Here is a 10,930-nt window from a genome sequence, read left to right on the forward strand (position 1 = left end):
GCCAAGACTGAGGGCCACGGCTATTCAGAAGGTATTCATTACTGCAGCTGCAGCCCAAGCCTACTGTGCCAGCTGCCCACTGCCACAGGGACAGTCTTTCTCTGCAGGAATTTCCTGGGCAGAGGTACTTGAGGAAGATTTCAGTCTTACAGAGGAGATTTGTGTACTTTGTTATATTGTCTGTGACCAAACCATGAAGCAGCTGACTGCCTATACTAATAAGCATTCCTGCTTTGCTTGCCAGAGTAGCCCCAGGACTACTCTGGCAATCCCCCTTCTCTTCCCCTAAAGAACATTTCTTGCTTTCCATCTGGCTCACTCCTTTTCCCATCAGTTAGCCTCTGACCCAGGTTTCACTCACAAGATCTAGACCTGACGGGCAGATTTCTGAGTGTGACTTTCCAAGAGACAAGTGTTTGGCCCCAGATATCAGCCGTGATGGGTTCAGAGAGGGTCCTTTCCCTCAGTCATCGCTGCCCACAGCAATGGAGAAGACCTTAAAGATCATCAAGTCTAACTGTAAGCTAACCATACTACCCTAACTCTAACAACCCACCACTAAATCATGTCCCTAAGCATCACATCCAAAAGGATTTTAAACACATTCAGGGATGGTGACTCAACCAGTGCTATTCCAGTGCTTAACAACCCTTTCTGTAAAGAAGTGTTTCCTGACAACCAACCTAAACCTCCCTTTGTCCTGTCACCTGTCACCAGTGAGAAGAGACCAACTCCGCCCCTCCTACAATCACCTTTCAGATATTGAAAGAGAGCAATAAGGTCTCTTCTCAGCCTCCTTTTCTCCAGACTAAACAGCCCCAGTTCCTTCAGTTGCTCCTCATGGGACATATTCTCCCAGCCCTTCACAAGCCTTGTTGCCCTTCTTTGGACCTGCTCCAGCACCTCAATCATAGAATCACAGAATTGTAGGGGCTGGAAGGGACCTCCAGAGATCATCAAGTCCAAACCCCCTGCAAAGCAGGCTCCCTACAGGAGGCTACACAGGTAGACATCCAGGCAGGTCTTGAATATCTTCAGAGAAGGAGAATCCACAACATCCCTGGGCAGCCGAACACAGTACCCGAGGTGAGGCCTCACCAGTGCCGAGTACAGGGACAGGATGACTTCCCTAGTCCAGTCCCGCTCACCACACCATTTCTGATACAAGCCAGGATGCCATCGACCTTCCTGATCACATGAGCACACTGCTGACTTATATTCAGCCGTCTGTCCATCAGTACACCAAGGTCCCTTTCCATCAGAAAGTTTTCCAGCCACTCCTCCCTAAGTCTGTAGGGTTGCCTGGGGAGTGTTGTTGTGACCAAAATGCAGGACCTGACCCTTGACTCTATTGAAACTCATACAGTTAACCTTGATCCAGTCTATTCAGGTCCCTCTGTAGTGCCCTTCTCCCCTGAGGCAGATCAACACTCCCTCCCAACTTGGTGTCATCTGCAAACTTACTGAGGGTGCACTCATTCCCCTTATCAAGATCATTAATAAAGATGTTAAATAGAAGCGGCCCCTGTACCAAGGCCTGGGGGACACCACTCGTGACCGGCCACCAACTGGATTTAATTCCACTGACCACAACTCTTTGGGCCCAGCCATCCAGCCAGTGTTTCACCCAGTGGAGCATATGCCTGTCCAAACCGTGGGCAGCCAGCTTCTCCCTGAGGATGTAGGGGGGGACAGTATCAAAGGCTTTACTAAAGTCCAGGTAGACCACATCAGCAGTCTTACCTTCCTCCACTAAGTGGGTCGCCTTGTCATAGAATGAAATCAAGTTTGTCAAGCAAAGTCCACCAGCAGCTCCTCCATAAAGGCCTGGAGGGCACCAGAAGGACTGAAGAGAGATAAAGTATTAGCATAAATAGAAAAAGCTTCACCACCCAGAACTACAGAAGGATCTCAGGGCCTTGATTATGAAGAAGAAAAAGTACATTCTGTGATTTTTCCAAATGTCTCTGGAGGTTCATTAAAAAAGGGCACATGAATCAAAGTCTCAGAACTTTGACACCAGCAGGCTGTTTAGAAGCCATCTGACATCTGAGAGTTTTAATGGCTTGAAAATATATTCCCTTCTCAGAACATCATAGCTGTGGAAATAAGTTCCTAATTCTTACCCAGCTGCATATCCAAAGTTGCCCAAGAAACAATTTTAGGTATTTTAATATCTTTGTCCCTGATGGCTACTGTGGAAAAAGACAAACTTTTATTATTATTATGTACTGAAAAATCAAGCTAGCATAGACAGAGTTTTTCTCCTCACAGATGAAAAGCTGCTAGTGTACTCCCTAGAGAACAGGCAACTATTTTGTATTGACAATATAGTAACAGAATTATCCCCTAATCTCTCTCATTAGGTAAGTAAAATTTCGTTTTCCCCAGGATTATGATGCTGAGACTAGTTAATAACTAAGAAATCATTTAAACAGTGAGTGGCATTATACTTTATGCTACAGCATTCCTGACATGGGTAGCTGGGTTATTAACACATTTACAGACCTGAATAGAAACTTTCAGAAGTGCTTGTGCTCCATCTGCAGTGAAAAAGAGGGCTGCTGAAAGATTCATCCTAGGCAGCTCAAACAGCAGGGATTGGGGCAATCAAGAAAAAGTTAGGAAAAAAAGCTGGTAGCATTATATATAATTTAGGTCTTGAATCAGTTTAGGTATTTTTTCAAAGTTGTTATATCCCTGCTGATTCAGCAGCTCTACCAGCTACTGAACATACCAGTTACACTGACAATCTTGATTTTCTTTCGGTCTCACTTCTAGCTGGTCCATAAGCAAACACACATTCAAAAACTGGGCTTGCATATTAGCACTGTGGGATTGGAAGTAGTCAAAAATGCCTTTCAATGTGGTTGATAACAAGCAGCAGCTCTAGTGTTTTTTAATTTGATAGAGGACTTGACAAAAATTTTGTGGTAGAATTGTGTACATGCACAGATAAAGTACATTGGATAAAGTAGAAAACAATCATTATGGATTATTTATTCAAGATTTTAAGAAAACAGGAATATCTGGTATTTCTGTGTTGGACACAGTGAGAAAATGGCAATGGTCATTCAGGTAACCTTTTAACATTCTCTTACGTATTCCTTTTCATCCCCAGTCTGAGTCACTACATATGCCTGCCTAGGACTCTAGGGGCTAGTAAAACTTCCACAATGAGCTATTGCACTGTATACATTTGCAGGAGAAGTGTAACTGGTTTAAGTTTACATGTAGGAAATGCATTACCTTTTGTAATAAATCTGTACAAAGTTTGCACTTGCGGTGCTTTTCTAACAGACAGCAAGAGGAGAGTGCCTCCTTTGAGGAAAGGGGAAAAACTCTCCCTGGATACTAACAAACTTGCAATGTTTATTTCAGTAGTTTATCAATATTTGTCAACAGTTTATCAATATCAATATCAAGCTAGCTGAGTAAGGTGGTGGAAAAGAAAGCTACCACAAGTTTTACAACACAGAACAATTCCTCCAAAACCATGGTTTCGCTTCCCTCTGCTACATCTCTTTTCCCTTTCAGCAGCATCTTCAGAGGTAAGCCAAACCACATCTGTTCACCTGACAAATATCTTTTTCTAAGTTTATACTGAAAAGTCGCATTTCAGAAGGAAAATTCCAAATAAACTACAATTTTAAGATTTTCTTCCAAAGCACACCAACCCCCAGAAGAGAAACCGCAGGAGAATCATAGGGGCGTAACTAGAAACAAGACAGCATGTTGAACATTGCTTATTTGACACAACTTTTGTTCACTTCCAAAGAGATAAAGGCTGCTCTGGATGTGAGGAATGAATCAGACTCAAGAGGCTGCTGAAAACAATGAAGAGCTAAAAACCTGCAATCCCAAATGTTACTTTACCCCAGAATAGAAAAAGACAGTAATTTTTGCAAGAAAAAAAAAAAAAAAAAAAAAGTACATATTAGATAAAAATCAGCTGTATTGCATATGTTTCAGCCCAGAAAAATGTTGAAATTAAAAATTTGGCTTTGTATTGAAACTGCTGACAGCTTAGCAATTGATTTTCATTTGGAACTCATTTTATTCTCTAATAACTGATAGTAAAAACAGAAAAATCACTGTTCTGTACTTTAACTGGATTAAATCCAGCTTGGCTCTTGTACGGACGGATAATAAATCTGCTGAGACTATTTTAATACAAGAGAATTCAGTGGAAGACCAAGTCCTTCATAGAGCATACTTATTTAAAGATTTTGCACCTAATTTGCTTTTAATTAAAATCTCAGCTTAATGCATTGCAATATGAAAACTTACATACAACATTCCATGGTTACAAATGTCTACAGCATTTTTGATCATTCCTCCTAACCAAGTAACTGATAATAAGCCTACAGAATTTCTCATGGAATATGAGTCAGTCAAACAAAGATGTCAGTTTAATAAAACTTGTGAAGTGGAGTTTTCTGTTGCTTCTGCAAAGCAATTCCTAGGTGCATTTTTTGTTGTTTGTTTTGCCACAGTGACCCAGATAAGAAGGACTGCATTTACAAGAAAAAATATATATATTTGAAGAGACCCTTTTAACTGTCACCAGCTTGTTTACAACTCCATTAAAAGTTTGAACTTGCACACTCTCCAATATTTCTGTGTCTCTTGACTTTTATTTCAACAAGAACTGAAAAACTATGCAACATGTAACATGACATTATGGCAAGGAAATGGGAAGACACAAATAATACTTAAGTGCTGCAGATTAGCTAGGTGTAACACTAGCACACTGCACACTCTTATGATGTGATCTGTGCCTCAGATAGGTGGGCACACTTGTCCACCCAAGCACTGCAAGATAACTCAGCCATAGGTGGGATTCTGGCTTATGAGGCACCCTTCTCTGTGTTGGCCCATGTGACTACTTCTCTTGCCATAACAGTGACAATCATCTTGACTTCTGAGGCATGTTACAGGCAAAGAAGGGTCTTGTACAACGTGTACAGGATTGTGGAGGCTAGAGTAAGAAGCAGGAGGAGCATCATGCATGCATTTAGTTGCATGGTCTTAACCAGAGTGTTGTTATCAATGGCTCCGTGACCAGATGGAGACTGGTCACAAGTGATGTCCCCTAGAGGTTCATCTTAAGACCAGTGCTCTTCAACACCTTTATCAATAACACAGTACCCTCAACAAGTTTGCTGATGACACCAAGCTGGGTGGTACAGTTGACACAATAGAAGCAAGGGATGCCATCCTATCAACGGTTTATGGGCTGGTTCGACCTGGTTCCGTGACTAGAAGGGTAGAGGGATTTTGCAAAATCTGCACCTCCGAAAAAGGGAAACAGAGGACCCCAAAATAATTAAAAACAGCAGCAACAATCTGAGGAGAAACAAATTTACTAAATATGGTATCGGAATGCAAGATAACACACTGTAGTACAATATAATTAGAATTAAAGCTAATAAATTAAATATAGTGAAAGAGAGTGTCTGAAAGGTGGATATGCCACACCATAATACTGAGGTGAGATGCGCAGTCCAGTTGAGCAGCAGAGAGGAGGGCCTGATGAAGAAGGAGAGTGGTCAGATGACCTACTAAGACCTTATATCTGTTCCCCCTGAGCAGAAATGATAACAACACAGTGAACAGTCTTCTGAGGAATGTAGTTTTTCTGGGACAGGTATCCGGAACTGGAGTGTGCATTAACACTTTAACTCTCTTTCTTGTAAATGGGAGTGACGTGACCCTTCCTCCAGTCATCCAGGACCTCACCTGACAGCCACAACTTTTCAAATCTGATGGAGAGCGATTTGGCAACCACCTGAGCCAGCTCCTTCAGAACCCTTGGATGCATGCTATCTGGCTCCATAGACTTGTATACCTTCAATCTTGTGAGGTGGTCTCAGACCTGCTCTGTCCTCACAGCAGGGGGAGATTTACCATCCTCGTCCCCACCCAGAGGTTTAGGAATGCAGGGCTCAGGGACATGAAAAGTACTGGAATCCTCGCCACCAGTGAAGACCAAGGCAAAGAACTCATTCAGTACCTCAGCCTTCCCTTCATCCGTTGAAGCCAGTTCTCCTTTTACATTTACCAAAGGAGGTACACTCGCTTTGGCCTGTCTCTTCTGGCCAATGTACCTGTAGAAAATCTTCCTGTTGTTTTTCACGTCCCTCACCAAGTGCAGTTCCACCTGCGCCTTGGCTTTCCTGATCCCACATATGCAAGTCCGGACGGCATCCCTGTATTCTTCCCAGGTAAATCACTTTGCTCAACTCATTAGATAACTTTGCAGAGGATGGGGAGCACGAGGCCAGCCTCCACAACTCATTCTAGTCAGCTTTACTGTCCTGTTTTTACAGCTCTATGTTGTTAACTTGGCTGTGTGAGAAGAAAAAGAAAATTAGGTTAGAAATCTATCATTCTGCACAGACAGGCAGTTCTCATGTCTGCTTTTACAAGCAGAAGAAAGGAAGAAAGGAATGGAGAAAGAAAGGAAAGGAGAAAGAAAGGAAGGAAGAAAAAGAAAAGGAAAAGGAAAAGGAAAAGGAAAAGGAAAAGGAAAAGGAAAAGGAAAAGGAAAAGGAAAAGGAAAAGGAAAAGGAAAAGGAAAAGGAAAAGGAAAAGGAAAAGGAAAAGGAAAAGGAAAAGGAAAAGGAAAAGGAAAAGGAAAAAGAATCCTTAAATGCCATCTAGTGGAAAAAACCATTTTCACATATTTGTTTTTTGGAGAAAAGGAGAATTGTGCCAAAGCATGGATAGACCTATTTGGATTTTTTTGAGTTTCTGTCACATTCTTAACCTTGAATGTAGTGAACTTCAAAGCACTGTGACTAAAGGAAACGTTAGTCTTAAACTCTTCAATGTCTCACTTGCAAGTGAACAGGATACCAAGTTGCAAATGAGGAGCCTGTCCTTGCAGTAGGACAACAGTTGCAGTAGATCTCTATATGAACCAAGAAGCCCCCGAATGCTAGGCACAGAGCCAGCTACATAACACCAAGAGAAGAAAATTAAAAACAAAACAAAAAACAAACAAACAAAAACACCCACTAATATGCAAAAGAAGCTTTAATGCCAAGATATACATAGTATGTCAAAAATAATTCAAAAGTGATGCAACAAGACCATAGCAAGCAGTACCAAGCAAAATACCAAAATATAGTTTGCTGATTATATTTAAAATCTCTGTGCTGGCTCAAAACAAGCTATCAACATAAACTCAGTCTACACACTGTGAATTAGAAACAAAATTACTGATCTCTCAGTCAGTTAGGCCTCTTGCAGGGCATAGCACCTTGCAGCCTTTTGCACATAATTTCTGGTCCTGCTTTTCAAAAGCCCTGTGCCCAAATGTTCTCCATGTCCATCAGAAGGGGATTCACTGACCAGCTGCCTCCTGTTCAGAGACACTGCTCTGAGATCACACTTCTGCAGAAATACTCCTTGTGTCTCTGGGAGGATGCCATTGGGGCCCCTTGTTAGCCTAAGGCTAGGTCAAAGCTGGCTCAGTGACCTGCCCCTCTAGTACGATGCAGGCATACCGCTCCCCTGAATTTTCTACTCCACCTCACAGTAGAGGAACCTTTATTTCACTTCCAGGCAATTTGTCTCCTCCAAACCAGTGCCATGGGAGGGAGACAATGTTATCTACATGTGCATCCAGTGCAATTATACTCACAGGAATAGGAGAGCGGTGAAAGGAAAAACAAGACAGTCTCTGAATTCATTGCTGAAAAGAACTACAACTTGATCAGTTGCAATTGGTTTCCTCTTTATTTTCCCTGTGACTGAGTTCTCTTCAAGACACGTGCATGGACACTGGTGTTGTTACTCGAATTGGTTGTCAGGGTGCTGAAGTCGGCACACACTATTGCTGAATTAAATGTGATATGCTGATGGTAAGATCAGTAAGTTCCAAAGTGACTTCTGAGGAAAATTCACAGTTCAAGGCACACCATCACCACCTACACATCTCTTTGGAGCATACTCATCTCGTTGCAAGGCAGGAAGAAGTCGTAGCCAAGCTCTGTGAAAAAATATAGATTATGATGTGAACAGGTGACTAGCTGTTTGATCAATAATACAGCTAGTCACATTTTCACATCATAATCTATATTTTATATATATAATGTATGTATTCTATACAGATGTTGTATAGAATACAGAGAAGTTATGCTGGTAAGATCATCATGATGGAAAAGATAATCAGAGATAAATGGAAAGTGCTCACTGGTGTTGTAGGCTCACAAGAAGCTCCACAAGGAGCAATCACCAGAGAGAGATCCTTCCTCAGAGGCAGTCAGCCCTTAAATGGGGTCTAGGAGAGGTGGAGCCAGGCTCCACCCCTTCCAGTCACACTGGTGAATTGCCTTCACCTGTGCTCCTGTGGCTGATTCAGTGCTCGTTTCAGGTGATCGATCAGAAGTTCAGGCCGTGATTTAACAGTTCCCATACACTAGCCTGAGACAAAGGACTCCTGTTATCTTAGGAACACAAGTAAGCTGCTTCTAGTGATGTGTGGAAATCAAACCCTATAACCACAGAGTAGTTATAAAGCAGGTATAAACAGGAGGCAGCTTAATCAGCGTGGCACACATGCCAGATGCAGGGCAGATATTCCCACCTAGCCTATATACTGGGAGGTTGGGCAAGAAAGGCACACACGTAAAGAGCAAGCTGCTTACATATGCATTAGATGTCCAAGAAAAGGATGGGTTATTACAATGAATCCCCAAAATGATTGACATCCCCCTTTGCCCCAAGTCTGAGCTCTCTTACATGTGCATATCTCTTGGTGGTCTTTCCAATGAAGATTATTGTGTTATTTTCTTGAGTTTGAGTTAGGATGGAGGACACTTGGCTGGCTCTGGTTGGTCATATCATCAGCCACAACTGCATTCACCAATCCACTGCTTCTCGTTAATTTGTGGTTTTACTGTCCAAGCCTGCTACCTTGCATTCCAGAAATAGGATAGCTAATTATGTTATTTGAAAAAAAACAGGAGACCCACTGTCTGCACAAATTGTCTAAGTCTATAGAAAAGCATCTGTAATCAGCAGCAGAACCTGGCTTAGCAAAGTCAAATCTGCAGCTGCCAATTCAACATCTCATGAAGGCACATAACTTTTAACCTAATTTACTTTCCTTAATTCACTAGCTTCTGCGTGTAGTTAGAAAAAACTTTTTTTTTTAAGAAACTATAACTGTAACAAAGAATCCTTGCTCTCTTTTATTGACCTTGCTTATGCTTATAGAAGATGCTTTATTCTCTCCTTCTGCTATATATATAGCCACAGTACTAAGGGTCAAAATCACACACACTGAAGCCTTTAACATCTCTAACCTGGACCTTATTCAAAGTTCTGCAAGTGAAAGGTTGTCTTCTTCTCTGGCCTGACTCTGGAAGTATGAACATTCAGCTTAGTCAGCTTTGTGATGTAGTGGTCATGGTTGATGATTAGTCTGTGTTCCAGGAAATCCAGAATCATTTCATTTTTTATCCCAGAAGAAAGTGTACATCATTTTACCTGCTGAGGACTGCATCTTGAACTTTTTTGTTGATGGGGAATTCACATGTGCTGCTGCTTTGACTCTGGTTCATAGTGAGGATACCACACCTCATCACCAGTAATGATGTGGTCCAGAAAACTGTCACCTTCAACCTCATATTGGTTCAATAGGTCCTAACAAACTTGTGTACAGTGTTCTTTCTGTTGCTGTGTGAGCATTCATGGGATCCATGGGCTGCAAACTCTGTGATACACCAACATAGAACTATTATTTCCAACATACTGAAGCCAATATTCATCTCCATGCACTGTTGATAATCCGATGATTTGTACGATTTGTGTGGATGTGCTAATTGTGATGCTCTTCATTTCATGGTGTGATACCTGTGCATGGCCATCCAAAATGTGGCTTGTCTTTCAAGTTGCTGTTGTCACTGCAGCTACAAAACACCCACTGTCTCATTGGGCTAACATCCACTGTTGGGCTCCATTAGATGCTCAGCAAGTGCCAATGATTGTCCTTGGGTCCAGGAATTCAGTTACATACCTTTGCTTCATGCACACTTCTGTGTGTGACACCATTTTGTCAGATTGTCCCACAGCTGCCATCTGTCACACAGCAACCAAATGCAACAGAATATTGGTGGGAAGGTTCAACCTCTACTGTCATACCACCAACATCTGACTATTGTATTAGAATAGTATGTAACATTATATATATTATATATAAACTGCAATTTGCAGATTTCAGGCAGTAGCTTTGAATGCTATTCATGTAGGTACCATTGCATACCTTCAGCCACAGCATTTTCTCAGAAGGATATGAAGTTTACTACATTTAGACTTGAGAAATCTCAGAAGAAAAAAAAAAAAAAGGTGCTAGAGTTGCTATAATGACCTTTGCCCCATCAGGTGTTATAGATGTCACCCTGGGGTACCCTCAGAGCAACAGACCCAACAGCGGACTGATGCAAGGCAGGCAAGACCCTGGGAAGACCCTGGACCCAGGGAAGCCGTTTAAGCCCGTTTATGGATTTTGAGCACATACAGTCTCGACACTGCAGTCTCGGAGGCCGACATCCCGGCTCTTTCCGGCGTTCTCCGGACGCCCCTCGACAACCCGCCGCCTCAGTTTCCCCTTTGGGAGCCGCCGCCGCGAGCAATCCGACCGCTCAGCGCCCTCTGACGGAGTGCAAGGACCCCAGCGCGTCGCCTAGCAACCGCAAGCCGACGCCGGGCGCACGCGCATCCCGCACCGACGCGAGCCTGTGAGGTCACTTCCTGCTTCCCACTTTACTTCCGGGTTGTGCCGCGTTCCCGCCCAGCGGTCTGATTCTCGCGCTTCGCGGGGAAACTTTTCCCGCGGCGCCGCTGTCGGGCGAGGTTCCCGAGTGGCGCGCGACCCCGCCGTTGGTGCTCTCGCGCCCGGCCGGGCGCCATGGCCGGG

This window comes from Phasianus colchicus, chromosome Z (assembly GCF_987193195.1).
Source record: "Phasianus colchicus chromosome Z, bPhaCol1.hap1.1, whole genome shotgun sequence".
NCBI lineage: Eukaryota > Metazoa > Chordata > Aves > Galliformes > Phasianidae > Phasianus > Phasianus colchicus.